The sequence below is a fragment of the Glycine soja genome, chromosome 11, assembly GCF_004193775.1.
Source record: "Glycine soja cultivar W05 chromosome 11, ASM419377v2, whole genome shotgun sequence".
Lineage (NCBI taxonomy): Eukaryota > Viridiplantae > Streptophyta > Magnoliopsida > Fabales > Fabaceae > Glycine > Glycine soja.
Genome location: NC_041012.1, coordinates 18291911 through 18316267, shown reverse-complemented (window position 1 = coordinate 18316267; position 24357 = coordinate 18291911). Strand labels below are relative to the sequence as shown.

Here is a 24357-nt window from a genome sequence, read left to right as displayed (position 1 = left end):
TTAATTTTACTGAACACTTCTAAATTAATAAACTAATTTTATAAACTAATTTTTTAGTTTTTAACGGTTAACTTTTCAACTTCTAACTAGTTTTCTAATTTGTTAATTTTTGGCTAACTTTTTAACTTTTCAGCTAATTTTATTGAATATTGCGTTTAAGCCTTTAAAGTTTTGAAGTTTAGAAAACAAAATACTTTAGGTAAAAAAAAAAATCGTGTGAAATGAAAATATGAATTTAGAAGTTTAAAAAGTGTTGCTCACTCTATACCAATGACAACCACTGAATGTAGATCACCATAATCAAACCTATATTATAAAATGAGGCTTTGGATCTTCAGTGAAAATTTGTCATACTTGTCATATCTTTCTCTACTCTTTCCAAAGCTGAAGAAATAATTACCGATGGAGAATTTATAACTTATTTAAGTTTTTTATGCATTCCTGGTGTGTGTGATAAAGAGAGGAAGGACTAAAGCTGTGTTTTCACTTTGTAGGACTAGTAACCTCACAGAACTATTTATTTATTTTTATCTTGTTTGATAAATCATAAAGCAGCAAAATGAAAGAAAAATACCCGAATACAACCTCTGAAGTTTTTTCCCCGTTTCATCCCAATTTTGGGGGTGGGTGAAGATCATTTTGGTAAACATAAAGTGATATTAAGCTGATTTCTGCCCTTAAGCTATCAAACATAAAAAACATATTCTCTTAATATATTAACTTTCCTTAGCCACCTGACATCCAAACTCAGTAATAGACACAGGAGGAGTGTTTATTGTTTAGAAAAGTGAATAATTTTTTTATATCGCATTTGTATATTCTACTCAATTTATATTTTATATGCCACTAATATATAATGGTTCAAATGACAAGTTTTACATAAAAAGTCAACCGTATTTGTATATTCAACTCAACTTATATTTCATACGCTAAATTGTGATTTTGAGAGCGAACTCTTTTCCCGATGTCCCGTCAATATTTTTATTTGAACATTAAATTTACAGGGATTCTAGCATATCACTACAAAAACAATTCCCAGACGTGATGTGATAGGAATTTGTAGTTTAATTAGCAGAATAGTTTAGTTCATACTTTTAGATAACGGATTTTTTTTCCTCATGCAGAAACATCATTGAGTATTTTTTAACTTATTGGATTAAAAATTAATCTTTCATACGTAATTATTATTGGTCTAATGAAATTTTATATATAGAAGAAATCAAACATGAATTATTTCACTAAATGTTTGGGTTTATATTTGAATTGTAGAGACATATGTTTCCAGACACATCTAACGGATAACCCAAAAGATATCTAGGTGATGCTTTTCAGAATGTATTTTGAAAGGTCTGGAATACTCAAATATTTTTTATATCGTTTCTCTACATGTGAATGTAATGGATTTTATACTATTATGTCAGTTTTATGTGATAGTTTTAGATAATTAATTGAACTTATTTGATAATTAATTAATTAAAGATATAATCGAATTGGAATTTTTAAAATTCATATTTTATATATTGAACTAAAAAGAGTTAATATGTACTATCTTTTTTACACCCATACATAACAAAAGAAAAAGAAAAGTACATGTTCACATTTTATTCATCTTCTGTATGATTATGTACTACCCGGTAAATGAGTTTAAGACACAGTTAGTGGGCTTTAGGGTGCAAGAGTGAATCGTACTTTTTTTTTATAATAACTTCTTTTTTGTGGTTAAAACTTAAAAGAGAAATTCACTTATATGATTTTTAATATATTTTATTATAAAAATTAATAAACATATCATACATAATTTCAATTTATGATGTAAATTACTTTATACTATCAAATATATATCTTTTTTTTTATTGATTTTTGTTATCAACTGACATGGACTAATCTTACCATTCATAAAATGTTGACTCATCACATATTCATGGAACTAAAACCAATCTCTTCTCTATAGTCTTGAAGGTGTTGTGCATCTATACATGCTTATAATAAAAATATCCAAACAAGATCATAAACCCAAGCACCCAATACTAATTGGTTCTAATGAAAGTTGTCTCCGACTTTACCCTTAACATAGAAATTTGCATCTTCAACTCTTGGATTCAAGAGATGGAGATCCCGCTCAAGAGAGCTCTTGATCTAGAGTCGAACCGCAATGGCGAAGCACGATGGATGGATTCCACGGTGGCTTTGGCGTGCTTACATATACTCTGATGCTCAAGTCAATAATAGCTCAAGGTGGAGTGAGGAAAATGAAATGGAGTTAGTTATCATACTCCCTGTAATCATTGAGAAGGTTGTTGCCCTAAACCGGTTACCAATGTTTTCGGTGTAGGCTCATAAGGGGAAACAAGACATTGGTTCTGGGCAGACCGAGTTAGGGGAGTAATCTGGTTTACTTGTCGTCAGATTTATCCTCCAGAACATCGAGTTATTATTCTGTAGAGCACCTTTACCTAACATGTTTCGTTGATATCTTCTACGTGTACCTAGGTGGTGTTCTTTTCATTAAAATGTCAAAGGAAAGTAACAAACTTATGCTCAGCTCACAACATTAACGAGGCTCAAGTACTGAATATCAATCAACTTGTAAAGTAAATAATAATTACAACGATCTTAAAAATTCCCTCCTAATTTCTGAAATAACAATTGCCTTTGCCTCGTACCATACACGCATGACATCTACATTCCACAACAAGAATCAAATCAATCCGAATTATAACACACCAAAATGATGAGATAAAATATTAAAAATCTCATAATCGCAAATGGGTTTCCATATTCCGCTGGTTGTCCCAGCCTTATTTTTCAGTCAGGACATTCAACAAACACGTTGCGTGCCCTTTGCATTCCACGAGTTTACAAAGCATCACAAACTCCAGGACCGAAACGGAAATAAAAAAAAAACTAAATGCAAATCAATCTTTATTGTCTGAAATAAAAGACGAGTCAGTGGTTGCGACATCGTGCTGTTGTTGTTCGGCGTTCATGAGTGTTTCCATTTCCCTTATTCTTGTGCGCATCACGTTCGTAACAAGAACTGTCACAAAAGAAAATGAGTATAATGAATATAATTAATTAACTGAGGGACAAAGGATAGGAAGAGAGGGTACTTACTAGCAGCGGTTCCAAAGGTCCAAATCCATAGGATCTTCACGCCGAGGCTCTTCGGTTCCCGCGGCATGATGAAGTTCAGTTCAGCAAAATGCACGAAGTGCAAATTTTTCAGATGAAAAACCAGAAAACTGATATTAGTAATGTGGGCTTTGTTATTTTCATCCCTAGTTTTGCCAAATTACACCCTATAATGGTCTTTTTTTTTGTGTTAGGTCAGAAATCATGGACGTCCTTCAACCTACTAGGTGAGAGACTAATCTCACCTGTAATTCATAATTGTTGTTGTCTAAGAAAATTTTACACACGGTGGGAATCAAATACAAATTCTCCGTTAAATAGATCGTTCGTTCTCATTCACGTAAACACAACAAGTCGTACATCACTACGCCAAATGTTTGGGTTAAATATTTGACTAAAACCAACCTATCATGGTGTTAAAATTAATTAAGTTTAGGCTAAAATATATTTTTTGTCCTCATAAATATAAAAATATTAAAATTTGTTTCTTACATACGAATATATCATTCAACACTTTTAGTCTTTTCTGTTAAGGCATACAAGATGTTTTGAAAGCTAAATATCTTTACAAAAACTTACAGAAAGTTTTACAAGAAAAAATGAAAGAATAATTCACATATATTATTCGTATCTTGTTTCTTTAAGGTCTCTTCTATATATGATCTTCATCTCCAAGTATTCGTTGTCTCACAATGGATGAATTTTTCACTCTATTATTCGTCTAAAGTATTGAACCCATTGGGACATTTAAATTAAATGTATGTCATTTCTTCATGCAAAGTCCATGATGATAGGTCACTGTGTCTTATACTTCACCAGAGAAGTCACTTCTTTCATTATAGTAGGTACTATAACAACAGAGTGTAGCTTTTGATGAGGATCAACATCTTGTAGACTTCATTTATTCTTCATAGGACTTTGATAGATACTAGGAGAATGTTTTATACATGAAATAATTTCAAACACAAAGTATTTAATGAAGGTCTTAAATGCACTAATTAAATGATATATCAAATTGTCTTATGAATGTATCATCTGAAACTTCAGAATACATATACAAATTATGATCTGATAACATATCAAACACAATTGTTCTAATTTATATTTATTTACATATAATTAAAATAATTAAGAGTCTTGATTCGTCTTTAAGACATAAATGTCTTTTTTAACAGTTAAACCGATGTAAAAATTTATCATTATAGGTTCTAATTCATCTGAACCTACATTTGAGTAAAAATAATAATAATAATACATTTCAATTTTGTAAGAACCAAAAACATACTAATAATCTATAAAGACAAATTTTAAATATTTTCAAATTTATGAAAACTAAAAATATATTTTAACCTTAAATTTAATATTAATTAAGTGTAATTTCGTAGCTCATTTCACTTTTTGTTCACTTTTACAGTTTAATTTTACATTGTCATTTTACGACTTAGTCCCATTTTTTTTTTGTTTCTGAGTTTCGAACTTAAACTTGCAACAAAAATCATACACGATTATTTGATTAAATCTTCATTTTCATTACTAAATTGATATTTTTGCTCTTGTAATTATTTTCAATCAATTTTATATCATTGATTAAAAAATGTGTTAAATGGATCTTTTACCATATTTTTCATGAAATAAAGTATATATTTATGTGTCTCTATTTATTATTTTCATCACAACAGTTTATTTATTTTTGACTGGTTAAAAAAAATACACTTATTAGAAAATAGAAAATTAATAATAAATGTTTAATATAATTACAATTTAAACTTATTTATAAATTTTATTATCCTGTATTCTTTATTTTATGCATTTTATTGTAAAAATAATATGTAATATTTTTAACCTGTATTAACAGTGAAAATGTATATCATAAGTAGAAAAAAATATAAAATTTATTACGTGAAGCATTCGTAGAAAACATTATGTTGTTAATAATTTTTATAATATAACTGATTTACTATAATTGATAAATTGATAATCATAAAATATATTAAAATTATCATATTTATTAAGATATTATAAATCGTAGGATTAACCTATATTAACCGTATAGATTTATACCACCTAAACATGGTGTCAACGATGATATCCCTTTAAGGGATAATAATTGATTTTATACTAATTTTTGTGAATTTATATTATAATGACTATACTTACAATGACAATAATTTTTTTAACTCAGAAAAAATGATAATAATTACGATAATGACAATAAATTTGTATATTATCTTAATTAATTAAATACTAGCATCAACAGTTAACAATTAATAATAAATAAATAAAATTCATTATCATGTTTTATATTTATTAATAATATTATTTTATACAATGTGTATCTAATGACACCCTATTGTCAATTTCAAGTTTGATCATATTGTAGGGGATATTTTATGCCACCGAAATTCTTCAAAGATTGTAGTGTTTTATAAGTAGACATATTTATATATCCTAGATTGGTAAGTAAATCATCAAATAAAACAAGATTTTGATTATCTTAGATTGGTCCCGAGAAACACATCAAGAATGTTTGCATAAAGTCATTTAACATGAAGTTCTTTTTCAGAAAATTTTTTTTTGCTGGAATAATGAATTTATTGACTATGCGAAATGTATAAAACCAAGTTATATTTTGTCCAACACTAATGCAGCTACTTTAATATGAGAAATTACTAAAAGTAAGTAAGATCACTTGATTAAAAATCATAAATTATTATTATTTGTGTCTCTTATTATTGGTGGAGCTTGTGCTTATTGCCATTCCAATGGAATTCAAGAATTATTTGATTGACGGACCACTTAAAAAATGTAGAACTTATTAGTACCACATATTCCTTTAACAGTATTGTTTTCCCTCAAAACTTACGTGAGTTTCCTGCAACAATGTAACGATTATGTAAACTATATAATTCATAACAGTTTTTTATCAATATTTTTTTTCTTTAAAATAACTGCATGTATTTCTTATTTATTATCATTTTATTTATGTGAATTGATTTTATTTTACCAAAGTAAACATAAAATTTCTTTTATGAATTTATATTTATATGTAAATTATTGATTTATAAATTACATATAAATAAAAGTCATGTGTAAAAACAAATAACATGAAAAGGAGTTGAATTGTATTTTTAAAAATTTAATTTTTTTTCTTAATACTAAAGAACACATTTATTGTCTAATGAATATAACCCTAAAACATTTAGAAAGATTTTGATACAAATTGTATCACATGACGAAGAAAACAATTTTCTTTGAAAATCAAAAGAAGATATAAGATCTAAAAATAAATTTAAAACTCTTTGTCAGTTAAACAAAAAGAAAACACACAAAGAATTTATATTGGTTCGTCTCAATCTCGAGACTACGTCCAGTTCTTAGCAATCACCAAGTTTTCACTTGTTGTAATTTTAGGGGATCTTTATAAAATACCAATAACCATTAGGAATACATTATGTTAGATTATCAAGAGAAGTTATGAAAAATACTTGGATCCATAGTACACAACGGAATTCACAATTATAAGGAGTAATGGGTTTGGTGATCTTCCTCAACCAAATCACTATTTTCATTTGTTAGGACCTTTGTTTTCTCATCAGATGGGGAGGAGAGAATATGGTTTCTCGATTTGGTGCATTGGGAATCACAATCAGGCTTTAGGTTTTTAACATGTTTGAGTTCTCATTTTTTCCTAACGAACCAAATCGGTTTCCGCTTATTAAGCTCATATTAATTTTCTGATGACAATAGGCTCACCAAATCAGATCATTTATATTGAGCCCATAAAAAAATGTAAATAACTAATATAAATGTTATAGTATAATATGTAGCCCATATTAATTGATTAATTAGGAATTATAAAATTCCTGACAATCTACCACTTGAACTTCATATTAACTTTAGCCATTTATACTACAAAAGTCTTTAGGCACGCAACCGTATGTTATTTATTTTTAAACTTCTCTTAAACAATCTAATTCATCTTATATAGTAACACGAAACCGTTGTAGTTTTCATCACAATCGAACGTGATTGAGCTATAATAATCACCAATGTCACATATACTTGATGTCATAGATCAAATATGGATAAACGACATGAAAATAACATGTCCAACTAGTCTAAACTTTATTCTTTATATAGATCAATCCAAACACAATGTAGATATTACAAACAAAACAAACTCATAATGAAATGATAAACTTCAACTTTATTTTATAGAAAATTCAATCTCTACAAATATCTAAAAAACATAAAACATAGAACATAAATGAGACTCCCACTAAACTAAGATACAATAACAAACCACTCCCATATGAGCAATGTACTCATGAAAAACTTTAGATTCCAAGCCTTTCATAAGTGGGTCTGCTAGCATATAATTAGTCCTTAAATGTTCTATGGAAATCTGTTTATTTTGAACCTTTTCCTTAACAACCAAAAACTTGAAGTCAATAAACTTTGATTTGGTTGTACTCATATTGTTGTTAGAGTAAAGAACTGTCGATTTATTGTCACAATATATTTTTTATGATCTTTCAATGTCATCGACCACATGTAAACCAATGACAAAATTTCTCAGCCATATCCCATGGTTGGATGCCTCAAAACAAGAAATGAACTTCGCGACCATGGTTGAAGAAGCTACAAGAGTTTGTTTAGCAGACTTCCAAGAGATAGCTCCTTGGCTGAAGCCCACATAAATATGTATCCAAATGTGGAGCGTTTGCTATCTTGACATCCAACAAATTCAGAGTCTGAGTACCCAATGATCTCCAAATTCTAAAACTTTTGATAAGTGAGCATGTATCTTTTTGTTCTCTTCAAGTAACACATCACACATTTTGCTGCTTTCCAATGTTACATTGTAGGATTACTCAAATATGTACCTAGAACTTCTACTACAAATACTATATTGGGACGAGTGCAAACTTGAGCGTACACTAGACTTTCTACTACTAGCGCATAAGAAATATTTTGCATCTCTGTTCTTTCAAGGTCATTATTGGGGCATTGTTTGAGACTAAATTTGTCTCCTTTAGCTATCAGGGTATCTCTTGGTTTACTATCTTTCATTCTGAATTTATCTATGACTTTATCGATATAACTCTCTTGTGACAACCTTAGGATACCTTGAGAGCAATCTCTTAGTATCTTAATACCTAACACAAAAGAGACTTCCCCAAGATTTTTCATTTCAAAATTTTTTGTCGGAAATTTTTTAGTCTCTTGTAAAAAGCCTATATCGCTGCTAGCAAGTAGTATATCATCGACATATAATACCAAAATTAAGTATTTACTCCCACTGAACTTGTGATATACACAATCATCAACTACATTTGCCTTAAAACCGTATGAGGTAATGACTTATGGAACTTGTAATACCATTGACGAAAAGCCTATTTCAGACCATAGATGGATTTATTTAGTTTGCAAACCATAGACTTTAAGTCGCCTGATACAAAGTTTTATGGTTGCACCATATAAATTGTTTCTTCAATATCATAATTTAGAAACATAGTCTTAACATCCATTTGATCATAATGAGCTACCAGTGTCATTATTGTTCTAAAAGAATCCTTTGAAGATATTGGAGAAAAGGTTTCTTTATAGTCAATGTCTTTCTTTTGAGTAAAACCTTTAGCGATTAGACAAGCCTTATATCTCTTGACATTGCCTTTTGAATCCCTTTTGGTTTTAAATATTCATTTGCAACTAATAGGTTTCACACCTTTAGGCAATTTGATAAGATTCCAAACGTCATTGTCTTGCATAGATTTCATCTCATCCTTTGTGGCATCGACCCAATTTTGAGAGTTAGAACTATGCATAGCTTGGCAAAAGTTGATTGGATCATCCTCTGTTAAATGTCATCCTCATGTTCTTGGAGAAAGATAATATAATCATTTGGGATTGAACTTCTCCTCTCTCTAACAGATCTCCTTAATGACACTTCTTAAGGTTGTTGATGTTGACGTATAGGTATTTAAAGGAGAACCTCATTGTTATCTTGTTCTTGAACAATGTCATCAACAATAATTGGAACATTGTTTTCTATTACTGAAGTTGTTTCTTGAATAGTAATAGGTATGAGGACTTATAGCCTCGAGAGCTTTCGACGTAGCCAACAAAAATAACAGCTAATTGTTCTTAAATCCAACTTTCTTTCATGTAGCCTATAAGGTTGCACCTTAGTCGAAAAACCTCAAATATGCAAACAATGTAATCAACAATATTTGGAACATTGTTTTCTATTACTGAAGTTATTTCTTGAATAGTAATAGGTATGAGGACTTATAGCCCCGAGAACTTTCGGCATAGCCAACAAAAGTAGCAGCTAATTATTCTTAAATCCAACTTTCTTTCATGTAGCCTATAAGGTTGTGCCTTAGTCGGACAACCTCAAATATACAAGTGTTTAATGCTTGGCATTTTGCCAGTCCAATATTCATAAAGGGTTTTGTTAACTGCTTTACTTGGCATCCTATTAAGGATGTAAGTTGTGGTCTTTGAGGCTTCTCCCCAAAGTGACTCTAGCAAAGAAGAATGACTAATCATACTTCTCACCATATCCTTAAGAGTTAGGTTTGCCTAGCATAGTGTATTGTGGAAAAATTCCACACTCTTTGAGAAAAAATGCAAAAGGTCATTAATGTTGTTCTTTTGATCCATCATATCTGCCCTAGTACTCACCACCACAATCAGATTTGATAGCCTTAATTTTCTTTCCAAGTGGAAGTTCAACTTCAGCCTTGAAACTCTTAAAAATGTATTGGGATTGGGACTTCCCATGTATCAAATATAAGTAATCGTATCTAGAGTAGTCATCTATGAACAAGATAAATATTGTTGTCCATTCCAAGAAGGTGTTGGAAAAGGACTACAAATGTTCGTATGTACTAGTTCCAAGATGTCTTTAGCTCTTTCGACACCTAATTTTCTCATGTTTGTTCATTTTCCCTTTATGCATTAACCACAGACTTCAAAGTCTGATAAATCTAAAGGTTCAAGAGAGCTTAAGACTTATTTTGATTCACAAATCTAGCCACAACTCAGCACCACAACTCAACTTCATCATAGGCATCATGTAGGAAACTTAGAAAACAAAAAAAAAAAAGTTCAACAACAAGACTACTTCTAGGAATTGATTTAGAACATGTTATGAACTAAATAACATGCAAGAATTAGACTCAAAATTCAAAAGATAGGCTAAGAATGACAAGAATGCATGAACAAATGTATCTAGAATTCAATCAACAAAATAAAAATTCAACACAAACTTAGAACATAATGTGACAATTATTATGACTAAACATGACTCTAAGACAACATGGATTAAGTGATTTACACTTAGATTTTTGTTTTTTTTTTCTAATCAATATTTTGGAAGAAAATTTAGATCTAAAGGTTCAACACAAGAAGATTATGACTGAAAAATGATAGAACCTAAAATCAACACAAAAACATGATTTAAGAGTAGATCTATAGAATTTGAACCATATAAATGCAAGAACAAGTGTAGATCTAAGATTTAATCGGTTTTTTTTTAATCTACTCTAAACAGCACCAAACCACAAGATAATGAAGGATATACATGGAGAATAAGATGAATAACAAGGAATTAAAGTGAATTGACCGAGCAAAAAGATAGAGGAAGCAAAAGCACATCATCTAGATGAAGAGGCTCTTGTTACCACATGATGTAGCTCCATGTGGAGCTTGTAGGCCTTAGATCTTCTTCATCAATGGATTCCTTTGCTTCTTGAGGTCTGATTGCAGCGGAATGGAGAAGGAGAAAGATGAATGGAGACGCCACTTCAAGTAGAAGATGAGTCTAAAAGAAGCTCACCACCATAGGAAGCCATGGATAAAAGCTTGAAGGTAGAAGAAGATGAATGAAGGGAGAGGAAGAGAAGAACACGAAATTTAGTGCCTCTAAAGAAGTCTGAACTTTGAAGTTTAATTCTCAAATGATCAAAGTTGAAAAAATGCACACACATGACCTCTATTTATAACCTAAGTGTCATACAAAATTGGAGGGAAATTTAAATTTCAATTCAAATTTCACTTGAATTTGAAATTGAATTTGTGGAGCCAAATTTTAGAGCCAAAATTTCACTAATTATGATTAGTGAATTTCAGTGATGGTTCAGCCCACTAATCCAAGATCAATTCCAAGATTCTCCACTAAGTGTGCTTAGGTGTCATAAGACATGTAAAACATGAAGGACATGCACAAAGTATGACTATATGATGTGGCAATGGGGTGTAATAAGCAAATGTTCACCTCCCCCTCTAAAATTTAATTGGATTGGGCTTCTACCAATTCAATTAAATTTATTTCCCAACACACACATTAAATATTCACTTAGTGCATGTGAAATTACAAAACTACCCCTAATACAAAAACTAGTCTAGGTGCCCTAAAATACAAGGGATGAAAAATCCTATATTTCTAAGGTACCCTACCTACATTATGGAGCCCTAAATACAAAGACAAAAAAAATAATGAAATCCTAATCTAATATGTACAAAGATAAGTGGACCCAACCTTGACCCATGGGCTCCCATGGGCTCAAAAATCTACCCTGAGGTTCATGAGAACCCTCGGGCCTTCTTCAATAGCTCTAGTCCAATCCTCTTGGAGCCTCTTGCTCATGGCTCTAGTAACTGGTCTCTTCCTAGGGAGGATTGCATCATCCAAGCTCTAACTTAAGTGCTTTCAGTTTTGATGACAAGTTAGACATTTCCATCATGTACTCCATTATACAACTTTTGCCTTATACTTCATAGAGATGATTTTAGCCAAAAGGTTACTCGTCTCCACCTTCTCGTTTTTTTTACAAAGTATTGTTCAACTTCCTAAAATAATTTCTTTTGCATTCTCACCCTAAAAATAGAGCCTTTCAATGCTTCTGGAATAGAGCGCTTCATGATCATAATGCACATTTTATTCTGGGTCCCATTTATCAATTATTGAATCATTATAGAGGTTTCTGACGTGGAAGTGGGTTGTTCTGTTCTCATTGCCAAATCCAAATCCAAATCGTACAGTCAAGAAAAATTTCTACAACTTCCTTCTCGACCTTAAAATTTGTCCAATTCAGCATTGGGAGACAATTCACTTGAGCATATACATTTGCATTAAAACTGAATGATAAAAAAATAATTACATGCTCACAAATAAGCCAACAAGTTATATAAAATATGTATAACATGACATGTGCAAAATAGTTCACATAATAAACCCGTCACAAGATACCTAGCATGTAACATCCTGAAAATTTCTACCCGGAATTTTTGGAAACGATGTATTTTGAATGATTATATATATATAAGTATTATTCAGTGTATATGTATAGATATGTTCTTGGAAGAAATAGGAATAGTGGAGGCAAGATATGCGGGTTGGACTAATTAAGGGAGAGAAATCCATAACTGGGAGGTTATGGGTTAATTCCTAATTAATTAGTTAAAAATCATTGTTTTGCGTGCAACTTAGAATTTAAGGAAACCAACCTCTGAACCACGCTCGGGGTTTTATTCTGAGCGTTTTGATATATATATTGCTTGCTTTCGAAAACTGGCCCCGACGGACGCAGAGAAACGCGAGAAACTGGAATCAGAGAAACGGCACGCAAACCGAGGCAGGATTTTAGCGTTTCAAAGGTCAAATTTTTCTCACTTTTGTGACTGAGTATGGGTCACAGTCAAAAAGAGAAAGTGGGCCCTTTTTGCTCCAATCAAATAGGGACATGTGGCAGAGCTTGAATAAAATAATGGAAAAAGGGAAAACCCTTTTTATTTAAGACCAAAAAGCTTTTCTCTCTCCTCACTCAGCCAAAGCAGAAATTCAGAAGCCTTTTCTCTCCCTCTCTCACGTAGCTTTCTTCTTCTTCATTCTCCATTGAAGCTTCAAGCAAAGCTTCAACCTTTGGTGCTCATTTCTGCTCCAAATCGTGAAAAGAGAGCATTTTTGGAGTCGTGAAGTGCGTGGCTACGAGTGGGACTTCGAAAATTCAGGTTTGGGTGGACTTCTTTCTCCTTTGATTTTCGTGGGTATGGGGTTTTGGGAGATATGATGGGTAGTTTTGTTAGTTTTCTGCTGTGTGATGATTATTTGTGAAGACATTTGTTGAAAGCTTGTTGAAATTGTCATGTTTGGATGAGTTAAACATACCCATTCTGTTTTAGGGTTTTTGTGATGATGTTTGTGATGTTTATATGCTGAAATTGCTGATGGAAATCTGTTAGAGACGAAGGGTAGAACTAACCTAGGGTTAGAAAGTGAGAATGTGATGTTATGAGTGGAAAAAGAGTGAGACTTTGAGAGTTGGAAGGCTAAGTCTGAATTCTGTGGTAAATGGAGGTTAAAATGAGTTAATCCTAGCTTGAAATGTCATTTAGGACATGTGAGAAAGGTTAGGCTGTGCTAGAGGGAAAAACAAATGACCAAAGTGAACAAAGAGCCATTTCTAGGGCAAAATTGGGTGTTGAAGAGTCAAATTTTGATTTGGTGAGATTTTAGGTGTAAATCCAGTTTGAACAAGTCTAAATAGATGTTATGGACTGGTGTGAGGTGAGAGTTTGCTCCAAATTTACCTCATTCTAAATTTCACCTTTCAAACCTAGAAAAGCCATTGAATGGAGGGGTGTTGGACACCTAGATCCTGTGTTGCTGTGCTTTAAGGCTTGAATTTGGGTTAGACATGATTGATACATGATTTGGGACTTATAGGAATTGATTTGGGCAAGATTGGATGAGAGGAAGTGTGATTTTCGAAATCTGCACTTATGCAGAATTTTGCTGTCAAAATAGGTGCAGCAGGATTTTAGCTTGGTGCAGAAAAATGCTTGTGTGTGGTTGGCTGTGGAAAGTCTAGTGCAGAATGAGTTCTGGATGTTTGCTAGTAGATCCCAACGGTCAAAATGTAGGCTTATGCACTATAGACTTCCAGTAAAATTTTGGAGTCGATCCAACGGTTAACGAGTTGGATCGAAGGAATTGTTACTGTGGTCTTTGCGTGAGAAAAGCTGTGATTTTGGTTGATGTGTTGAGCAGAGTTTTCTGCCTTTGCTCTGTTTTGCTTGGCTGTGATAGCTTGTGCTGTTTGAATGTTGTTTTGCTTGGATGTTGTGGAAGCTTGAGAGGATTGATGGGGACCCGGTGTTGAGAGAAACGAGGATATGGGCTACGTGGGAGTACGTGAGCTCAGTTGGAGGTGGGCAACAGGGGATGGTGGGTTTATGCGCGCATTGTGGATGTGGAAAGCTTGTTGTGCACCATCGCCCGACTGCCACCTAGTACCACATGTGATGGGTACCCCATAATCCTACAAGCTTGAGATGAGGAAGTGTTGAAGGGTGAAACTTCCTGCTTTTATTGTTGACCACAGAGTGGTACCTGGAGATATGTCGCGGGGGTCAGGAGACCTTGGGGACGTCAGGTGGGGTGCTATTGCCCAAAACCAAGCTTGACCAATCCCGACCCAACCCGGGCATAGTCGGTCAGTGAGAACCTGTGATGTACCTAAGCAGGCGAGCTCCTGGCAGTCAACAAATAAAAGGAAAACAAGACCACAAAGCAAGGAGGCTTGTGGTGGCTGGCCAGCTGTGAATTTTGTGTAATATGTGGATTGTGGCCTCTGGTAATCGATTACCAAGGGTGGGTAATCGATTACAAGGCTTAAAATTGAAGACAGGAGGCTAAGATGGTCTCTGGTAATCGATTACCACGGGGTGTAATCGATTACCAGGCTTGAAAACGAGGTCAGGAAGCTAGGGAAGCCTCTGGTAATCGATTACCAAGGGGTGTAATCGATTACCAGGCTTAAAAAGGGAACTGGGAGATGGTGGAAGCCTCTGGTAATCGATTACCAGCCTGTGTAATCGATTACACAGAGGAATGGGTCACTGGTAATCGATTACCAGGCATGTGTAATCGATTACACAGTGCATTATTGCATATTTCATGTCCTGAGGCTGTGTAATTCAAGTTTAGCCTCTGGTAATCGATTACCAAGGCTGTGTAATCGATTACCAGAGATGGAAAGCCTTAAAATACCCCTTTTACTTGCATGTTGTGGTTATGAGACAAATGGTGTGCAGTGCAGTTAGATTCTTGTGAAAGAGTCTACCCCTTTCTCTTCTTTCTTGTAGATCGTGATGGCGGCGCAGCTAATCCGTGATCGAGTAGAGATGGAGTGCCTAGAGGGAGCTTGGGAGACCCTCGAAGGCAACACGAGGTGCCGATTTCGGGGCACCATTCAATTCACGGCTACTTCTTTGGTGCATCCAGATGAACCTGCACGGACGCTTCAGCGCACGGTGGAGTGGACAACTTTTTGGATTCGTTTTGTATATTTTTGAGGGTGGGTGTATCTAGGACTGACTGTTAGGTTTACTCTTTTGTTTTGTATGGGTAGACTTGATGTATAGGAATTTGATTATTGTATACATGTGGCTGAAGCCACCACTATGGACACCTTTGCTCTGGATGACACTGTATTTTGTAAAACTCCCATATTTTGAACAGCCTTAAATGATGAATGTATTTATGATCAATCTTGTTACTCGAAAAGAAAGCATTTGCAACTTTATTTGTAAAAGAGTTTTCCGACCGTATTTTATTCTTTTATTTTCATGTGACGACCTAAAGTAATGGCTGATACATTCTTCCTTTTGAAACAGCAAAATAGTTTAGAGATTATGAGTGGTAAGAAAGAAATGACTCCGAATAGAGTTGTGAACTGGCCATTCAGGACTCTGTAGTGAGGATTTTCCTTCTAAACCTAGTTATGGTGAAAAGAGAAAGATATGAAAAGGGAAAAGAAGAAAAAAAAAATTTACCATGGTTTTTGTTATTTAAATTATTACTATTAAACCAGTCATTAATTTAGGGACGCCACATAGCACAACATTAATTCATTGTCTTTGGACAACTAAATTAATTTGTAATTGGTACTCTCAACATAATGATCAAATATTGACAATAAATTCTATCAAATAATAGCCTTTCTTTGGATAGACTATTATTCATATGACAATACCTTATAATGGTCACACATTTATCATCACAGGTACAATATTATTTGGCCAAATCGTGTTTTTCTTTGGGCCGAACATAATTTGCTTAAATTATTTCATACTAATATCTATGAAATTCTAATTAAATTAATTTACGCAATAGAGATTGCTTTGACAACATATTATTTCAATTAATTTAATCAAAATCACCAGGCACACAAAGGACAGGGTTTGTAATTGCTAAATTTGCACCCAAATATAACATTGGATTTGTATATGCAAAAACGTAAATCATATATGCAATTCATAAAGAAAATAAACAAAAAACTAAGATTTTATTCTCTCATGAAAGCAAACGCTTTAATTTTTTCAACTCCAGGCATGACAATGACCATGTATGATATGTAACATAAAGGCATGTATATCATGTGAATCATGTCACACGATGGCTAATGTGCTCACAACAACGTTAAAAAAATTTCATATCTCTAATATAATAAAGCCAAAAAGCATGCATTTAAAGTCATGTATATCATGTCATGGCATAGCATGTGTTTTGTTTCACAAATAACAACCAATATAACATGAATAACAACGACCAACAATGACTGGAGTGAAAAAAGATTCTCATGCAATTGCAATGCAAAAACGTGAATGCGTGAGGATGACCATTTTATCGTGATTGAAAAAAAAATCATCCAGACTCGCAATCACAATTTTTAATCAATTTGGTGATAAAAAAATCCCAAAATAAAATTAGGGTTCACGTAACAAAGCAACATGGTTATAACACAAACCTAACAACTTTAATTGCCAATAATCTAACATAATGGTGGTTCTAATACCACTTGTTGGAATTTTAGGGGATCCTTATAAAATACCAATAATCACCAAGAACACATTATATTAGATTATCAAAGGGGTTATGAAGATTACATTGATTCATAGCACGCAAAAAAATTTACAATTATAAGGAGCAATTGGTTTAGGGATCTTCCTCAACCAAGTCATAGTTTTCCTTTGTTAGGACCTTCATTTTCTTGTCAGATGGGGAGAAGAGAATACAATTTCTTGATTTGGTGTATTGGGAACCACAACTGTGTTTTAGGTTTTTAACCTGTCAAACTAGTTTCCGCTTATTAATCCCATATTATTTTGCTGATCATAGTCTAATAGGCTCACCAAATCAGATCACTTATATTGAGCCCATAAAAAATGTAAATAACGGTTAACAGATTGGCAAGTGTACCAATTTTATCCAAGTAGTAAAATTAAAACAAAAGACCGAGTGTTGAGTCCACAGGAACTTTGTTTGTACTTGCGTTGATAAATATCCAATTTGTAAGCAAGAGAAGAGGGAGTAGAATAGAAATAAGAAGAAAGAAAGAAGTTAAATTTAAAAATGCAAGAATAATAAAATAAACAAGAGAAGAACAGAAGGTGATTTCAAAATACAATTATGTTAGGGCCTAGCATGCCTAACTACCCTTGATGCAATATTAATGTTTTTCTCTATTAACTGTTTTCCCAATTTTCACTCACATCTACTAATGTGCTCAAACCTGATCCCTCATGATCAAGAGCCTAACTTATGTATTCTCTCTCCCAAGTCATTTTACAAAGATTGAATCATAAACTGCATTAAGTATGAAGATGTATGCAGAGACACAACAAAATCACTCTATCCCTTAATGCAATGTTGAGATGTCATTTCCCAGTTCTTCAGACATTACCATTTCCTAATGTATAATCCCTAAAAATAGATGCATGGATGGTCAAACCACACAATAGAGATGAAGAGCAAAAAAGAGAAATAGAAATAGAAATTGTATTAATAGATAAGAAGAGCAGTTACATTACAAGGGCATTGACTGCTAGGCTCCCAACAGAGGGGGTTTAGCCTTTCATAGCCATGAGAGGCTTTACACTTCAAGGGCTAATAGATGAAGGGGATGGATGACTAATAGTAAGAAAATGAGGGAATGGCTAAGAATGAGGGTTTCCCCTAAGGGATAGACCCAGGCTTTGGATAGCTTTGAGACTCGATGTCTTTTTATTCTACTTCCTCCTCCTTATATAGGCTCCAGGTGGCTTAATTTTCATGTTGATTTCACGCTAAGTGTGCCTTTGGGCTTCATTGTGGGTTTTTCCGTACGCTAAGCGCGGGCACATGCTAAGCCTAGGTGGCGTGCTAAGCGAACTGTCCACTTATTCAATTTTTCTTCAAGGTTTTTTCTTCCACTTTTTGTCTCAATTTTCCTTCAAAACACTTGAATTTTTCTTCTCTTGACTTCTGTTGATAAAAAATAGAAAAGATATTAATTTCTTCATTATTTCATTAAAAAACAATAATAAAATAAAGAAATTACACTCATTTATTAGCCAAAATTGACTATCAAATTAGCTCATATTTCGCAATTATCAATAACTAATATTAATGTTATAGTATAATATGTAGCTCACATTAATTCATTAATTATGAATTATAAAATTTATAATAACACTAACTTATTAAAGTTACAAGTATTCTTCACTATTACTTCTGACTCTTACACTTGCAAGCTCTACCCCAAACTTGACTTAGTATCGGTATTCTTTGTCCTACACTGTTGGCTATAAACAAATCAACAAGACTTGTTGGAGGTTTGTTCATTGACTAAAGTATGATAATCTAATAGACGAATATATCATTTAACACTTTTAGTCTTTTCTCTCAAGGTATACAAGATATTTTGAGAACTTAGTATCTTTACAAGAATTTACTGAAAAGTTCACAAGAAAGAATGAAAGAATAATTCGCGTAGATTGTTTATATCTTGTTTCTTCAAAGTTTCTTCTATATATAGTCTTCATCTCTAAGTATCGGTTGTCTCACAACGGTTGGATTCTTTTACTCTGTTCTTCATCTCAGGTCTTGAGTCCATTGGAGCATTTCATGCTTGCATTAAATGCATGTCCCTTGTTGATAGGATAACATGTCTTGTACTTTAGTAGGAAAGTCACTTCTTTCATCATAAAGAGTTTATAACAATAAAGCGCGCCTTTTGATGAGGATTAATGTTTTCCAAACTTTGGACTTCATTTATTCTTCATAGGACTTTGACAGATCTTAGGAGAATATTTTATGCATGAAAGAATTTCAGACATTGAGTATTAATGAAGATCTTACAATGTACTTCTTACATTCTACATTAGAACGTCTTATGAATACATCTTCTAAAAAACTCAAACACACGATATAGATCGTGAATTGATAGCATATACGACACACATTTTATTATTCATTTGTATTTATTTGCATCAAATCAAAATAATTAGAAGTCTTGAATCGTCTTTAAGACATAAATATCTTTTGACTTAACATAATGAGATTGAACTTTTTTTTTTTTTATGAAAACAAGTGAAAGAATTTAAGCATTAACATTACATTTGAATTATCACACTCAAATTAAAAATTTCTTTAATTCATTATAATAAAAATAATTTATAAAGATTTCTCTAAAGTCAATTTTTAAGCTGATCACCGGTGTAAATTATTAAAACTTTTCTAATAACTAGTTAAACTTAAATTTTCTCTAAGCTAATTATATGTTTAAATTTGTTAATACTTAATATGTAAATTCTATAGTATCATATATAAAATTAGACTCTTGGAATGGACATCTTTTTTTATATCATGCAGTAAATATGATAATTTACATTAAAGAATAATTTATTTAAAATTATATTAACATTAAATTATTAGAATGAAATTACATTTATTTAATTTAATGTTACAACAATTTTAATATAATTTTGTTCTTACTTACTATTATGTGAATTAACTAATTTATTGAAAATGCTTTTTTTATCTAACATGAAATGAATATTTTTTTATGAAATAAAGTAGGATAATTCAGGAAAGCACAGACATAATGCATGATTTATTATAAAATTTGACATTATCTTACAAATTTGGGTGGGAAGTTTTTCCTTAAGTATTTAAGTTGTTTTAACATTTAAAAATCATTGTTTTTTTTTATTAAAATTACATTTTAAACATTTTTTAACCTAATGAAAAATTAAATTTCTAAAAATTATTAATATTCTATATTTTAACAATTTATTCCTTTAAAAAATTATAAAAATACTTATACATATTTCTTATATAATTATAAAAAATGTATGTCACTTGTGCGTCACATTCATTTAAGAGAGATTGACATGTTTTAACATCTATTTTTTTATACACATGAAATAGAAATTAAACCAATAATTATACATTTAAGTTATGTTGTGATTTAGCAATGTTACCAATTTTTATTTTTTTACAAGCAATGCTACCAAAATTAAGGAACAACTAATAAAGTACATCTTTTAATTTAATCAGATGTGATTTATGTGGAATATTCTATATAATTCATAACAACAACAACTGACCATCCACGTGCATACCCCACGCTACTTTTTAGTGAGATGACAATATTGGGGCATTATTAGTCATGATAAAACGGGACCTACTCAGTTCGAACATTTGTCCTTAACTTTACTGTAAAAGAAATTTTCTTTATTCTTTACATCATTTCAGTTCTTGTGGATGAATTTTAAGAGCACATTGCAAATCCACTTCAACTTGTAATGGAAAGTCACTTTAATTGCTCACGTTTATGTCTCTCTTTGGTCTTTCTTTTTCTTTGCTCAGGTAAATGATTTTCTTTTACTTTGTTACTTTTTCTTTTCGTATATTTTCTTTTGATTTTTGAATAATATGATTGAGTGGTGATATGTACCCACCTTCGTAAACATTTGTTATTTTTTCTCATTCTCTTTTTTTATCACATTTTATCATACGTACCTATATGTTACTATACCTTTTGTTTTTCTTTTCCTCTCTCATTGCTAAATTAAATATTGGTGTCCATAGAAAAAAAAATTCAATATAATTTGCTAATTAGGTGAGAGAAATACTAGTAATATAATTTTTAATTAATTTTTTAATATTTTTTTATTGATTAAAGTTTATATATAAAAAAAATCTCACTTCTTATTTAATGAGTATTACTCAAAAGTTTCTAGTTTTCAACAAAACCTAATCAATAACCAAAAATGTGTGAGATAGACTTTGTCTAAAAATATATTACTAATTAACAGTACTCTTAGACAAGGGCAAACACTTTATTTAAGAATTTAATTGGTATGCACTGTTTTAAAGATATTTTACAATGCCAACTAATTATAAAATGTCACACTTTTAAAAAATTTGAATCTTATTTTTATTCTAACCGTTGTATTAATACAAAATATTTATCACTGAAAGTTATGATTATCTTAAAAGTTTGAATTTTATTTTAATTATCTTAAAAATCACACATATTATAAATTATGATGGATTAATAGTGCAATTGTTTTTACACTATCGAAATATATATATATATATATATATATATATATATATATATATATATATATATATATATTCTATCTTAAAAATCACACATAAACTCATAAATAATCCTTACATATCATATTATTCTTTGTTTAGTTTTTTTACTGGGTCTTTTGTTTGGTTCTTATATAAAAATTTGTTTTATTCTCTAAATATATATATATATATATATATATATATATATATATATATATATATATATATATTAATAATTTTTTATTGTAAAAAAATTATAACGATATTAGACTTAATATTTATGTGGTACACTTGTACGTAATATTTATTTATGGTTGAGAATATGAGGTTGAGAAAATTTATTTCATATTTATTATAAGAAAATAAAATAAATATTTTTGGTTGTATTACACATTTTTAAAAAATACCCGGGAATAACATTTTCATGTTATATTTTCAAGAAAAAATATTTTTAGAATTAAAGAAATAATCTGTGAAATAAAGTCTTCAATATAAAATGTTTTATATATTCCTGTACCTCGACATACCTTTTTGTTATTTTACTTATTACATTAAAAAATTCAAACACTATTATAATTCTAATAAATAATAAAAACTAATTTATAAATATATTTTTTAGGCAGAGGCTAAAAGATAAAACTTTTATGTTAAGATTAAAACTAAGTTGTCCTTTGGATCCTCTATAATTTTCAATTCGAAGATTTCAATCTCTCATTTTTAAGGAATAAGATTACTATATTTCATTTAAGATAAGGGAATAAATACAATGATTGGATGCTAGCACAAGATCTTGCAACCTTATATTAGCTAAGGTACTAGTTACATGATTGGTTTATTTCCTAACTTTCACAAGCAAAGATGTTTGAATGAATATACAAATTTAAATCATTTAATAGAGTGAATAAACACTTAAGCTCGAATATAATGAAATAACTTTACTAAACAAAGAATGAACTAATTAAACACTAAAATGTATCATCTAATAACTTGACTAATTATCACTTCAAATGCTCTTGCTCTTGCTCTTGCAGAGCTTGGGTCTCCTTCTATAGCTTTCAAGGAAGAGATCCGTTACGAGATTAGTGCTTTTCTTAAGGTGATTGTTTCCTAACAACTTGCAACGTGTTCTTGTGGAGAGAGAAGGAATAAAAAGTATGAAAACATTTGCATGTACTCTTCTCTTAAACGAAAATGACCTCTGAGTAATATTATTGTGAATTCTTCTATTGCGTCCTTTCATACTTAAAATTCAAACATTAAAAATTCAAAATAAGAGAGGCAAAAGTGAATTTGCTAAAGTTGAGTTTGTGCATTTCTCTTTGTAGCTAACATGAATCCAATGGTTGGACATCACTTATATTTAATGTAAAATAATTTATGTAAGTGATTAAGTTCATTGGGTGCGAGTAAAGATAACAATGTATAAACATTAATTTTCACAATATAGTAGATGTTAGTTAATAACAACGCGTTAGATGTTGAATATTACTCTTAATAAAGCAAGTTCCACGGGGAATGGATGCAAACTAATAAGAGCTTTAGGATAGACAATAATTACCATGTTTGCTCATATGTATTAAGTCTTGTTTCACTTAATAACAGCTCATTAGTCCATCAATAATTAATATCTTTGTAATCAATAAAATCATGAGCAACGATAGATTATTGTTAACTCGTTGGCAAGTGTACCAAATGTCCAAGTAATAAAGACTTGGAAGTCCGAGTGTCGATTTTCATAAGAACTTTGTTTTGTACTTGTGTTGGATAATTTCCAATTTATAAGAGAAAAAGATAAGATGAGGTATAAAAGATAAATTTAAAAGAATAGAGTATAAAATAATAACTATTAATAGAAAACAAAAGAAATAATAGGGAATTCAATGGGATGAGAATGTTAGGACCTAGCATGCCTTATTTGCCTAAGATGTATTATTTGTGATTTTTCTTTATCAATTAGGTGAATTTATCCTACCCACATCAGTTAGAATACTTGCCATTGATGTCTCATGATGGTAAACCTATTTTACCTATCTATCTCCTAAATGTCTTTGCAAAGAGCCAATAGATAAAATGTATGAAATTCTAATTCTAGATGCTTGCTTTGATGCATGAGCATAATGCAATCACTCTATGTCTAACAATGATTTTATTAAGATACCCCTTCTTTTTAGTTCTATTAGAAATTATCCTTTATCGAACAACTAATTCCTAAAACAGATGCATGCAAACCTTCCTTGTTTTTCTATTAAAGATTATCCTCTGTCGAGCACTTAACCCCCAAAGATGATGCAAGGATGAATAATCCATGAAATTAAAAGTAAGAAAGGATAATAAGAAAGAAAACACATGTTTGCATTGATAAATATGAAGTGTACAATACATCTTTTGGCTTTTTAGACCTGTCAGGCCCCAACTAAGGGTTTAACCTCTCATAGCCATAAGGGGACTTACACTAGAAAAGGGGTATAGGAACTGATGGAGGAGAAGGGATGGAAAAAGGGAATAGAAAATGATGAAAGAGAAGAAAGAATTCCCTAAGGAAGAGTTCTCAGGCTTTAGGTGTGTATTAGAGTGCTTTGAGACTCGGTGTGTCTTTTCTCCTTGGCTTTACTCCTTTTTTATAGCTACTGGAGTAGACTTGGGCTTGATGCCAAAATATCTTCCTTATTTATATTTTTGATATTTTCTGGATTTTTTTGCTTTTAATCCCTCCTTTTCATATCTGCAAACCATAAATAAGAAAAATATCAATTCCTAATATTAAAGGAAAAAATAAATGCTAAAAATAAATATTTTTAAAG

General features: G+C 31.2%; 1 long non-coding RNA gene across 1 annotated transcript; it reads right to left on the bottom strand.

The window, feature by feature from the left end:
• Positions 1-2705: 2705 nt before the first annotated feature.
• LOC114375366 lies at positions 2706-3347 on the bottom strand. Its single transcript, XR_003658758.1, has 2 exons — positions 3115-3347; positions 2706-3037 (listed from the first exon to the last, which is right to left on the bottom strand). It is a non-coding gene; the product is annotated as an uncharacterized LOC114375366 (long non-coding RNA).
• Positions 3348-24357: the final 21010 nt, after the last annotated feature.